Below are 12,285 nucleotides of genomic sequence, written 5' to 3'. Positions count from 1 at the left end.
GTATGTTATTGATGGCATATAAACCATCTATATTAGGAATTGATGAGGTATATATTTTGCCTGAAGATTTTATCAGAAAGGGGAAAGAAGTACTTCCATATAATTAATATGGAACTCCCAACAAACACCTCACTTGTAAGGTCGGAATTACATGATTGGTTTTCCATATTATCAAATATTAGGTTGAAGGTTCAATTACTTTAGGACCTGCAATGGGATGTGCCATGGTTGTATTTCTTTCAATGAGATGTGAAGAGGGATCTCTCTGGTCAAAATGCTTTGCCATTTCAATCAACTTGGCCCAAAAGGAGCTCTCAGGATTGCTGTTGCTCAAAGTTGGCCCGTGTGAGCCGAAGAACTTGAAGTAGCAAACCAAGAGTGAGAGCAAGGAAACGGTTCCGGTGATGATGAAGAGGCCGAAGCTGTGCAGACTGAGACTAGGACTATTTGAAGAGATTGAGCCGCTTGGATCTTCACAACTAGTACTACCAGTCTACCACGACTTGAAAAGTAAGTCCGCTCAATTGCTTCCAATTTGTCTGTGTCTTGAGTGACGTTCAAGATTGCCCTTGAAATGTGTGGGACTAAAGGAGATCCTTGAGGGAAGGCCTGAAGAAACACACGAGAAAGACTACAACATTTAAAAGAACTGAGTAAAACAATAGACAAAATGACTATTATAATGGGAATGATATCTATGTTTTAAGTTTGCTGGAGATTTATGTAACATATAGAGGGAATCACCAAGAATTACACTATAATAATGACACTTAAGGCATTACTCATAATCATAATAAACTTGAGAGAGAGAGAGAGAGACTCACAAAGCCAAATGCATCAGACTTATAGGTTGGACCAACCATAGTGTACTTGGAGCAGTACTTTGCAAGGAAGAGCTTAATGTAAGAAATTTCATCAAAGACAGCAGCAACCCCACCATTTTGGGATCCTTTCGACAATGCTTCATGATACTCCTCATGGGTGCTAAAAGGCTTCAACTTAGACCGATCGAAGTTTAACTGTTTTATTAGAAGCCCTTCAACATAGGAATTCTTTTGATATCCAACAAAATAACCCTTCTTTTTTATCTCTTTTACGTCAACAAAGGTAGGCTGCAATCTCTGTACAGTTAACATTGAGGCTAAACTTGCGGTATAACTCTGTGTCAGGATGAGTACCAAAAAAATCCATACGATCATCACAAATCTCGACCAATTGCTTACCAGTTTCTCCCCTGGTTCCATTAAACTATTAACTATAGACACATGCACTAATTCAAGCATATTGAATTGGGAGGAAAAAAGAAAATCTTTTTATAGGGTTGAAGATATTTACTGTGAGCAAAGACCAGTGTTGAGAAGGAGAACCAGAAAATCATGTCGAGTTGTTGATTTGGTGGGCCTCTAAACTCTCCATTTATTCGATGTTCAAGAACCCATATCACTAAACCCGTAAAGACAAATGCCGCGCATGTTGTCACCCACAAATCCAAGCTTAGTGGCTTTAAGAAAATCCAAAACTTGTTCTTCTCATCATCCTTCACCAGAACCACCATTGACACCCCTGATTCTGAGTAAGGCAAAGTGAAATCAACGTATAAAGAACGATTGACCACAATTGTTGTGGCTCCCACAACAGCATCATAATTCTGCATTCAGAAAGAGAGAAAAAGATTTTTATTGACCCATAAATCTTGAAAAGACAAAAGTTCTCTTAAGGGTTTTAATAACTACTTTGGGAGCAATATTCTCCCTCTCACATGACAATGATTGCCACCATTCTTACTAATTAACACAAATACTTGGCCAGAAAATAAAATCACCTTAAGTTTTATTTGGTAAATAAGTTCATCAATTGTCCCAGCACTCTGTCTATCTTTATTCATGAAGGGAATATACTCAAAAGCAAGGGGAAATGGTAATGCCTTGACTACTACAATGAACACATCATGGGAGAACCCTGATATAATAGGCTTATCAGTACGAGGATCCCAAACCACTTTTAGAAATTCATCAAAACCTCCTTTCACCGGAACCCCAATCCTCAACTTTGGTGGCTGCTCTGTTGTGTCTCCTGGCCAGATTGGTTGCTTCAGGTTGTCCTTTGAAATTGAGTATGCTACTTCACTATTGTTGGCCAATTCCTGTGAAAGTCCTCTCTGTCTGGTCCAGTATCCAATAATTCTCTCTGTTTTTCCAATCACATTGAGTATTTCAAAGGCTGAAGGTTCCAACTGTCCTTTAACCAATTGAAATTTCCCGCTCAAGCCTTGAAATTTGGTGGTGAGAATTGTATCACGAAGCATTGGACCAATTTCAGAAATGCCTAAAGCTGCAAGATCCACGTTACTTTGGCTAGCATTTTTCTTTAAGAATTTAGAATGTACGATGCCGGCCTTCTCCACTGCCATAGCTAAAGCGAAAACTGTATCGTATGCCCATAAACCAAAGAGGTACCCAGTAATCTTAATGTTTGGTTTGCTGGAGGTTAAATTTCTTTTCAATCTTCTTTTGAAGTCTTCAAAATGTTTCGATCTGGGTATATATGGCCGTAGTCCCAGTACACCTTGCATCGAGTGCTTAACTTTTGAGCCCATACGATCTTCCAAATCTGATAACCCTTCAGTGAAGATCCATGCAGACCCTTCCCTCAACATTCCAGCATTATTTGCTAGTACAAAGAGCTTCGAGCCAAGTGAAGCAGTTATGTGCACAAGAAATATTCTGGTATGATCTTCCTTTAACTTACTTATCTTCTTGGCGATTTCACTATTATTGGAAGATGGTATTGTGAAAAACGATGACAATGAATTGAAAAATAATATCGAACGAGAAAAACACACACTCAATCACACACGACACAAGATGTACATGGTTCGGCAAATTGCCTACGTCCACGGGAGCTGTAGAGGATTTTATTATTGAGGAATATCACATTACGAGATGGATCTCAACACTGTACGTCCACAGTGTTCACTCATACAGTAATCGTACAACCATATGAATTAAAACATCATATATATAGTTACACGGTGGAAACCCTACAAAAATGTATGTTCGCTTGAGCGGCGTGTCGAGCGTGCGTCGAGCGAACTTCCCTTCTGCATCCTGCTTGAGCTCACTGTCGAGCTGATATCGAGCGTTAGACTCTGCCTGACTTCGCTCGAGTGAAAGCTTCCTGCTCGAACTCACTGTCGAGCTAACATCGAGCGTTCGACTCTGTCTGAATTCGCTCAAGCGGCCAATGCCTCCGCTTGAGCGGTGTGGACCAGACTCCACAGCACTCAACAATTCTCCCACTTGGAGACTGGTACACTCGCTGCATCGCCGTCTTCCTCAAACATGATATCCTCCACCTCTGTAACTCACTACTCCTGTATTCATGCTAGAAGACCAACTGAAGTTGTGCACAATTTCAGTTTCTCAAGCGTAACACCCTTAGTCAACATATCCGCAGGGTTCTTGCTTCCACAAATCTTCTCAAGTAATAACTGTCTGTCATCTAACAATGACTGTATGAAGTGATACCTGATCTGAATGTGCTTGGTCCTGGAATGGAATGCTGGATTCTTGGTAAGGAATATGGCACTCTGATTATCACTGTAGAGAGTGCCCTTCTGATTCTTCTTACCCAACTCCTCCAAGAAGCCCTGTAGCCATACCATCTCCTTTGCAGCCTCTGACACTGCAATATACTCAGCTTCTGTTGTAGACAAAGAAACTGTTTTCTGTAGATTAGAACCCCATGACACTGCAGTACCACCAAGTGTATAAACAAAGCCCGTGATACTCTTTCTGCTATCAATATCTCCAGCTAAATCAGCATCAACAAAGCCCTGCACCTCCAAGCTCTCTCCAGAGAAACACAAACAGGTTTCTGAGGAACCCTTTAGGTACCTCAAAATCCACTTCACTGCTTCCCAATGTTGCTTTCCCGGGTTACTCATGTATCTACTCACAACTCCCACTGCATGTGCAATATCCGGTCTTGTGCAAATCATAGCATACATAAGTGAACCAATAGCTGAGGCATAAGGAACCTTACTCATGTAATCTCGTTCCTCCTCTGACTCTGGTGACTGATTTTTGCTGAGTCTGAAGTAACTTCCCAAGGGTGTGCCAACTGGTTTGGCCTTGTCTATATTGAACCTGTTGAGTACCTTTTTCACATACTCAGCCTGTGAGAGTCTCAACGTACTTCTGACTCTATCCCTGACAATTCTCATACCAAGGATTTGCTTTGCAGCTCCCAAATCCTTCATTGCAAAGTGCTCTGACATCTGCTTCTTCAGATTATTGATCTCATCAATACTAGCACCTGCAATCAGCATGTCATCCACATACAACAACCAAATAATGTAAGAATTGTCAAAATGACTGATATAGCAACAGTGATCTGCCTAACATCTAATGTACCCTGCACTGTGCATGAAGTTGTCAAATTTCTTGTACCACTGTCTAGGAGCTTGTTTCAGGCCATACAAGCTCTTCTTCAGTCTGCAAACTGAACCTTCCTTTCCCTGTACCACAAACCCCTGAAGCTGGTGCATGTAGATGTCTTCTTCAAGGTCTCCATGAAGAAAAGCTGTCTTCACATCTAACTGCTCAAGAAATAAATCTTCAGTAGCAACCATAGCCAGTACCATCCTGATGGTTGTGATCTTCACCATAGGAGAAAAGATCTTAGAGTAATCAATACCCTGCTTCTGCTGAAAATCTTTTACAATAAGTCTAGCCTTGTATCTCTTACTGCCGTCATACTCAGTTTTCACCCGGTACACCCACTTGTTGTGTAATGCATTCTTTCCTGATGGAAGTTCTGTCAACTCCCATGTCTGATTCCCTAACAAGGAATCCATCTCATCCTTCATGGCCAGCTCCCACTTGCTAGAATTTTCATCTTGCAAGGTTTCTTCGTAACTCTGCGGTTCTCCACCATCTGTCAACAGAATGTAATTCAAAGTAGGTGAGAAACGCTGTGGAGGACGTATAGTCCTACCTGACCTACGAACTACAACTGTAGGAGTGGACGGTTCTGAAACTGCTTGCGGAATAATAGGAATGGGTGCACTGGACCCACTCTCCCCGTCACTCACATCTCTACACTGCACTGTGACCTCTGGTAGGTCATCCAATCTTACGAACTCGGACTCCTGAGGAGCTACTGCAGAAGCTGTACTAGACTTATCCTTGTACATAATTTTCTCATTAAAAATCACATTCCTGCTTCTTATGATTTTCCAACCCTGATCATCCCAGAAACGATAGCCAAATGCTTCATCTCCATAGCCAATGAAATAACATTTCTTTGACTTAGCCTCAAACTTACTACGAGCATCAGAATCAATAAGCACATAAGAAAGACAACCAAAAGTTTTAAGGTGAGAAAATTTAACCTCTTTCCCGCTCCAAACCTCCTCAGGCAATCCACAATCCAGTGGAACTGATGGCCCTCTGTTTATCAAGTAAACGGCAGTGCTGATTGCATCTGCCCAGAAAGTGGGTGGTAGTCCAGCGTACAACCTCATGCTTCTAGCACGCTCATTGATGGTTCTGTTCATACGCTCAGCAACTCCATTTTGCTGTGGTGTCCCAGGAATGGTCTTCTCCATTCTGATACCCAGAGCTGCACAATACTCATTGAACCCGCCATCAACATACTCACCACCATTGTCAGACCTCAAACACTTCAGTTTCAAGCCTGTCTCTATCTCAACCATGGCTTTCCAAATTTTGAAAACATTAAATACTTCAGATTTATGCTTCAAAAAATAAATCCATACCTTCCTACTATGGTCATCAATGAACGTAACATAGTAGCGAGAACCTCCAAGAGATGCAACTGGGGAAGGACCCTACACATCTGTGTGCACAAGATCAAGTCTTCCTGTCTTTGGCGTTCTGCCACTTTTCAAGAAGCTGACCTTCTTTTGTTTCCCCATAACACAACTATCGCACATACTGAGATCAACTGTCTTCAGTTCTGGTAGCTTGCCTCTAGACAGAAGTTCCGTCATGCCCTTCTGACTCATATGGCCAAGCCTGCAATGCAACAAATCTGCTGTGCTTTCTACAACGGTAGTAGCAATAGTGTCAATTAAACCAGTAGTCATATATAGTGTACCCGTTTTCTTACCCCGAGCTAGTACCAATGCCCCTTTTGTGACCTTCCAGGTGCTATCTGAGAACACCACTGAATGACCACACTCATCAAGCTGCCCAACAGAAATGAGGTTTTTCTTCAACTCAGGAATGTGCCTGACCTTTTGCAAGGTCCATTTGTTCTTGCCAGGGAGTGCAATATCAATGTCTCCCATCCCCACTACGTTCAAAGCCTCTCCATCAGCTAGATACACCTTCCCAAAATTACCTGCAACATAGTTCCGCATTAGCTCTTGGTGGGAAGATGTATGGAAGGAAGCCCCTGAATCCAGTATCCAGTCATCAACTGGACTGTGAACTGCAAGCAATAGTGCATCCTGTACTTCTTCAGTTACCACATTAGCACTATCATTCTCCGTCTTCTTAGGGTTTTTGTAGTTCTTCTTTATGTGGCCAGCTTTGCCACAATTCCAGCAAGTTGCCTGCTGACCAGGCCTCGACTTGCTCTGGCCCCTATACTTTGATTTTGATATTCCTCTGTTTGAGTTCCTGTCATGTGATCTCCCTCGAAAGTCAACATTTAGGTCTGAACTCAAACCCGAGGTCTCGCCTGAATCTTTCCTGCGCACCTCCTCAGCCAAAACCAAATCACGAATATCATCATATTTCAGTTTAGTTTTACCAGCAGAATTACTAACAGCCATTTTCATGGCTTCCCAACTATTTGGCAGTGAAACCAATAGTATCAGTGCACGTATCTCATCATCAAATTCAATTTCAACAGACGACAATTGATTTGTGATAGTATTAAAATCATTCAGATGTTGTGCAACAGACGTACCATCTGCCATTTTCAAATTGAATAACTTTTTCATCAGATGTACCTTGTTATTCGCTGACGGCTTTTCATACATACCTGACAAAGCCGCCATGAGATCCGCAGTCGTCTTCTCCTTGATGACATTGTGTGCAACGGATCTCGACAGGGTTAATCGAATAACCCCCAGAACCTGTCAATCCAACAGGTTCCAATTAACATCATCCATCTTTTTCGGTTGCTGCCCCAATAGTGGAAGATGAAGTTTCTTCCCATAGAGGTAGTCCTCTATCTGCATCCTCCAGTATCCAAAATCCGTGCCATCAAACTTCTTGATCCCCGATACCTTCAAATCATCTCCAGCCATCGTTTTTCCTCAGACCCGAACATTGGCTCTTGATACCAATTGTTGTGAAAAACGATGACAATGAATTGAAAAATAATATCGAACGAGAAAAACACACACTCAATCACACACGACACAAGATGTACGTGGTTTAGCAAATTGCCTACGTCCACGGGAGTTGCAGAGGATTTTATTATTGAGGAATATCACACTACAAGATGGATCTCAACACTGTACGTCCACAATGTTCACTCATACAGTAATTGTACGGCCATATGAATTAAAACATCATATATATAGTTACACGACGGAAACCCTACAAAAATGTATGTTCGCTCGAGCGGCGTGTCGAGCGTGCGTCGAGCGAACTTCCCTTCCGCATCCTGTTCGAGCTCACTGTCGAGCTGACATTGAGCGTTCGACTCTGCCTGACTTTGCTCGAGCGAAAGCTTCCTGCTCGAGCTCACTATCGACCTAACATCGAGCGTTCGACTCTGTCTGAATTCGCTCGAGCGGCCAATGCCTCCGCTCGAGCGATGTGGACCAGACTTCACAGCACTCATCAGGACCAGAGATCCATTGCACACAAAGGTGAAGTGGATTTTGAGGTACCTAAAGGATTCCTCAGAAACCTGTTTGTGTTTCTCTGGAGAGAACTTGGAGGTGCAGGGCTTTGTTGATGCTGATTTAGCTGGAAATATTGATAGCAGAAAGAGTACCACGGGTTTTGTTTATACACTTAGTGGTACTGCAGTGTCATGGGGTTCTAATTTACAGAAAACAGTTTCTTTGTCTACAACAGAAGCTGAGTATATTGCAGTGTCAGAGGCTGCAAAGGAGATGGTATGGCTACAGGGCTTCTTGGAGGAGTTGGGTAAGAAGAATCAGAAAGGCACTCTCTACAGTGATAGTCAGAGTGCCATATTCCTTGCCAAGAATCCAGCATTCCATTCCAGGACCAAGCACATTCAGATCAGGTATCACTTCATACGATCATTGTTAGATGATAGACAGTTATTACTTGAGAAGATTTGTGGAAGCAAGAACCCTGCGGATATGTTGACTAAGGGTGTTACGCTTGAGAAACTGAAGTTGTGCACAACTTCAGTTGGTCTTCTAGCATGAAGACAGGAGTAGTGAGTTGCAGAGGTGGAGGATATCATGTTTGAGAAAGACGGCGATGCAGCGAGTGTACCAATCTCCAAGTGGGAGAATTGTTGAGTGCTGTGGAGTTTGGTCCACACCGCTCGAGCGGAGGCATTGGCCGCTCGAGCGAATTCAGACAGAGTCGAACGCTCGATGTTAGCTCGACAGTGAGCTCGAGCAGGAAGCTTTCGCTCGGGCGAAAGCATTGGCAGCTCGAGCGAAGTCAGGCAGAGTCGAATGCTCGATGTCAGCTCGACAATGAGCTCGAGCAGGATGTAGAAGGGAAGTTCGCTCGACGCACGCTCGACACGCCGCTCGAGCGAACATACATTTTTGTAGGGTTTCTGCCGTGTAACTATATATATGATGTTTTAATTCATATGTCCGTACGATTACTGTATGAGTGAACACTGTGGACGTACAATGTTGAAGATCCATCTTGTAGTGTGATATTCCTCAATAATAAAATCCTCTGCAGCTCCCGTGGACGTAGACAATTTGCCGAACCACGTACATCTTGTGTCATGTGTGATTGTGTGTGTGTTTTTTTCATTCGATATTATTTTTCAATTCATTGTCATCGTTTTTCATAACAGATGGAGGTATTACACTTCTGTAACGCACCCGAATGTCAATCTCTAGAAAAGCGTCCATTAAATATGGAATCAAACCATTTCCATAATCTGTATCTTCATAAATAAGGAAAATTTCCCGACAACCATAGGCCTGAACAATGGTTGCTATGGCTTTCACTTGTGCGGAGTCATCTTGGGCTGTGCGTATGAAAAAGGGGTTTTGGACAGGAGAGAGAGAGGGACTTGTGGCTGAGAAGGAAAGGATGGGAACCTGAGCTGTCCGGCCTAGTTCAATAACAAACCTAGCTTGTGCTGAGCTTTGAGGTTCTATGATGGCCTGCACTTCATCATTCTTCATTAATTCCAGTGCTGTATTTCAGTATTGGAGTTAATATATTGGAGGTAAAGCGTTTTAATGAAAATGTTCGATAAGAACAGAGCAACAATAATAAATTCTATCACTACCATTAACATTACTCCATTCACGTATTAAGAAAAACATGTGTCCATCTATGGGGAGGCAACGGAGTTTCTCAGTTGCAAATTGACACCGTTACAGTATGCTTCGAATTATTCCTTAATGTGAATAGATGCTGAAGGCAAAAACATGAGCTCGTGAAGCAGAAACAAAAACCTGAAACCAGTTTTGAATTTGAACAAAAGCAGGTGATATTTAGAAACTCGTATCACATATATCGGTAGGAGAATGGTGCTCGTGGCAGTCCTTCCCACCTGTGGTACCTCGATCCGGCAGAACAGCAGAAACCAGTTTGTCAAGTTTGCTTTTAAAACAGGTCTCACTGCCGATCTCTTGCTACCACCGTTTTGACCATGCCTACCGACGATAGAAAATCCAAATTTGGTTGTCTTCATCAGTAGTACGTACACCACAAAATCTCATGTCTTGTATTGGGTGTTACTGATCAACATATTAAAAAAGCCTATTGTTTTTCCTGCATCTTTGTTCCACGTGAAAGGTTTTTTTTTTTTTTTTTCTCTCTCCAAATTTTTCCCTCCCCTTGGCTTCGCCCATGAATGGCTTGCTGGAAGGACGGTGTTCTGGTTCTATAGAAAAATGTCAGAAAAAAATAACGAAAAGAGATCAAAGAAAAGGTTGGGAAGACTTTGCCGGGGAGAGAGAGGAGGCTGTTGGAACAAGAGGGACTGTAAAACGAAAAATAGTGATAGAAAAGTTTGCTTCAAAGTATGTTATAATGTGACTTTTTTTAAGATAATAGTATGCACACGGTTACAAGTAAATTTACTTTTAATATATAATAAAATCTAGAACAAGTCTATTTATTTAATTGCATCATATACACACAAAATTAGATCTCGAGTATCTTAAAAAATTACTATTTAACGAATAGATTAGAAATCTGTTTTATGTAGAATGAATAGATCCTAATTATATGTTTTGAAAAAATAAAGATTTTTAAGAGAGAATTTTGAAATTGCCTAGTCCTTTATGTAACTATACAATTCGTAGGCCAATAAATTTATTTATAAAGGGTCAAATGATGTGAATATTCGTTTATAATATAATACAAATAGGTATATTTATCCTGCCTGTTACCAACTGACACAATTGTTGGATCTAGTCCAACGGTCACGGTGCTTTCTCTTCAACAGGCTTGTCCAAATTTGAGTCCCAACTTGCACGATTTGGGAATTTTAATTTTTCCCGTTGTGCTAGTGGTAATACACCCCTTGTAGGGTGTAATTGGTCTAATTTTGAATATATTTTAGAATCGAATTGTTATATATCGATTTTGAGATTTGAATAACTGATATCGCACTGATTATATTCTTAAATCGATACTTCTGTTTTACCGATTTCAGTCTAGTTTTTCTAGTATATTATATAGTATATAATAATATAGTTATTATAGTATATAATAATATAGTGATAATATATTATAGTATATTATAATATATATTATAGACTATAGTGATATATTATAGTATAGTATATAATATAATGAGATATTATAATATATAATGATATAAGATTTTAAAATTAAATACTATATTAATTAATAATTTATTCTGGTTCAGTCCTACGTTTGAAAAAGAAAAATCGAATCGGTTTTAAGAAAAATAAAATTCATACTGGATCGATATTTTTTTGGATTTTGCTAAATACAGTCGGCAAATGCAGTCGACGTGCAGTCGGCTGTACGGAATGAATAAAAAAAATTATAAATTTTTTTTTTTATATTCAGGGAGACCTATATGAATAAAAAAAAGTTATAAAAATAATTTTTTTTAATGTAAATCCCATATTAATTTATTTTTTTACAACCGATTGCACGCCGACTGCAAAAAGTATTTCTCTATTTTTTTTCATAAATTCGTAACCCCTTAACGCCATGATCTGCGTGGGGGAGAGGAGTCTCCATTAATCAACAAAAATACCTCCTTGGAAGGAGGCGTGGCTCGAACGCAGCCCAATGGGTAAATCTAGAAACTCAGTACCACTAAGCTAGTATAGACGTAAACTCTCCCTAGCTTCTCTTCCCCCAAACTAATTCACAACTTCTACAATAAATCCAAAATATTATTACTTATAAATATAATATATAATTAATTATTTTAAAAATATTTCTAATAGAGATGCTAATTGAATGAAAGTCAGAAATGGTTTCAAGAAGAATTATGCTAAATAAGTCACTTTTATGCCCAATTTTATTATTCTTTTTCACTGCTGTGCTTAAATGTGTGTGCGTATGTGCAGTTGTGAAAGCTTTTAACGAACCTGCAGATGCTGCGGCAATGACATCATTTCCAGAATCCTTGGTCAAAAGAGCAAGCCTGGTGTTATAATCATCATTGGCAGCGTAGAAATCTGAGAGTGCCATGGACATGCAATGCTCTGCCACTCTTCCTACCGGGGAGTTTAAATCAAGGACCACGCCCACTGGTATCACCTCCTTTGCTGCCATCAATGGCTCACCACGGAGGGTCAGCAAGAAAAAACAGAGGAAAGAAAGTAGGCGTTTCTGGCTCGCCATTGTCAAGCCAAGGTTGCTTCCTAGATTATTACATGAATGGTCTGATGCCGATGTCTTGGATAATGCAGCTAGTTGTATAGATAATTGATTAACTAGGACCCATTAATCACCTCCTTTTTATGAATTATCTCTATCTGTAATGCTGGTTCCGCGCAATTATGGGGCGTACCTCTTTGGAAGGATTGCTCTTCTTTACACCGAATAAAGTCGAGTGTGTATATATATATATTTAAAAAAAAAAAAAAGAATAATGTCGATTAGTATCTATCAACATCTTATATCAATC

General features: G+C 40.5%; 1 pseudogene; it reads right to left on the bottom strand.

Moving 5' to 3' along the window:
* Positions 1–122: 122 nt before the first annotated feature.
* On the bottom strand, positions 123–12,262 carry LOC122318455 (annotated as a pseudogene).
* Between the last annotated feature and the right edge of the window lie 23 nt (positions 12,263–12,285).

This window comes from Carya illinoinensis, chromosome 8 (assembly GCF_018687715.1).
Source record: "Carya illinoinensis cultivar Pawnee chromosome 8, C.illinoinensisPawnee_v1, whole genome shotgun sequence".
NCBI lineage: Eukaryota > Viridiplantae > Streptophyta > Magnoliopsida > Fagales > Juglandaceae > Carya > Carya illinoinensis.
Note: the sequence above shows the minus strand (reverse complement) of the source record. Positions and strands in the feature narration are given on the sequence as shown.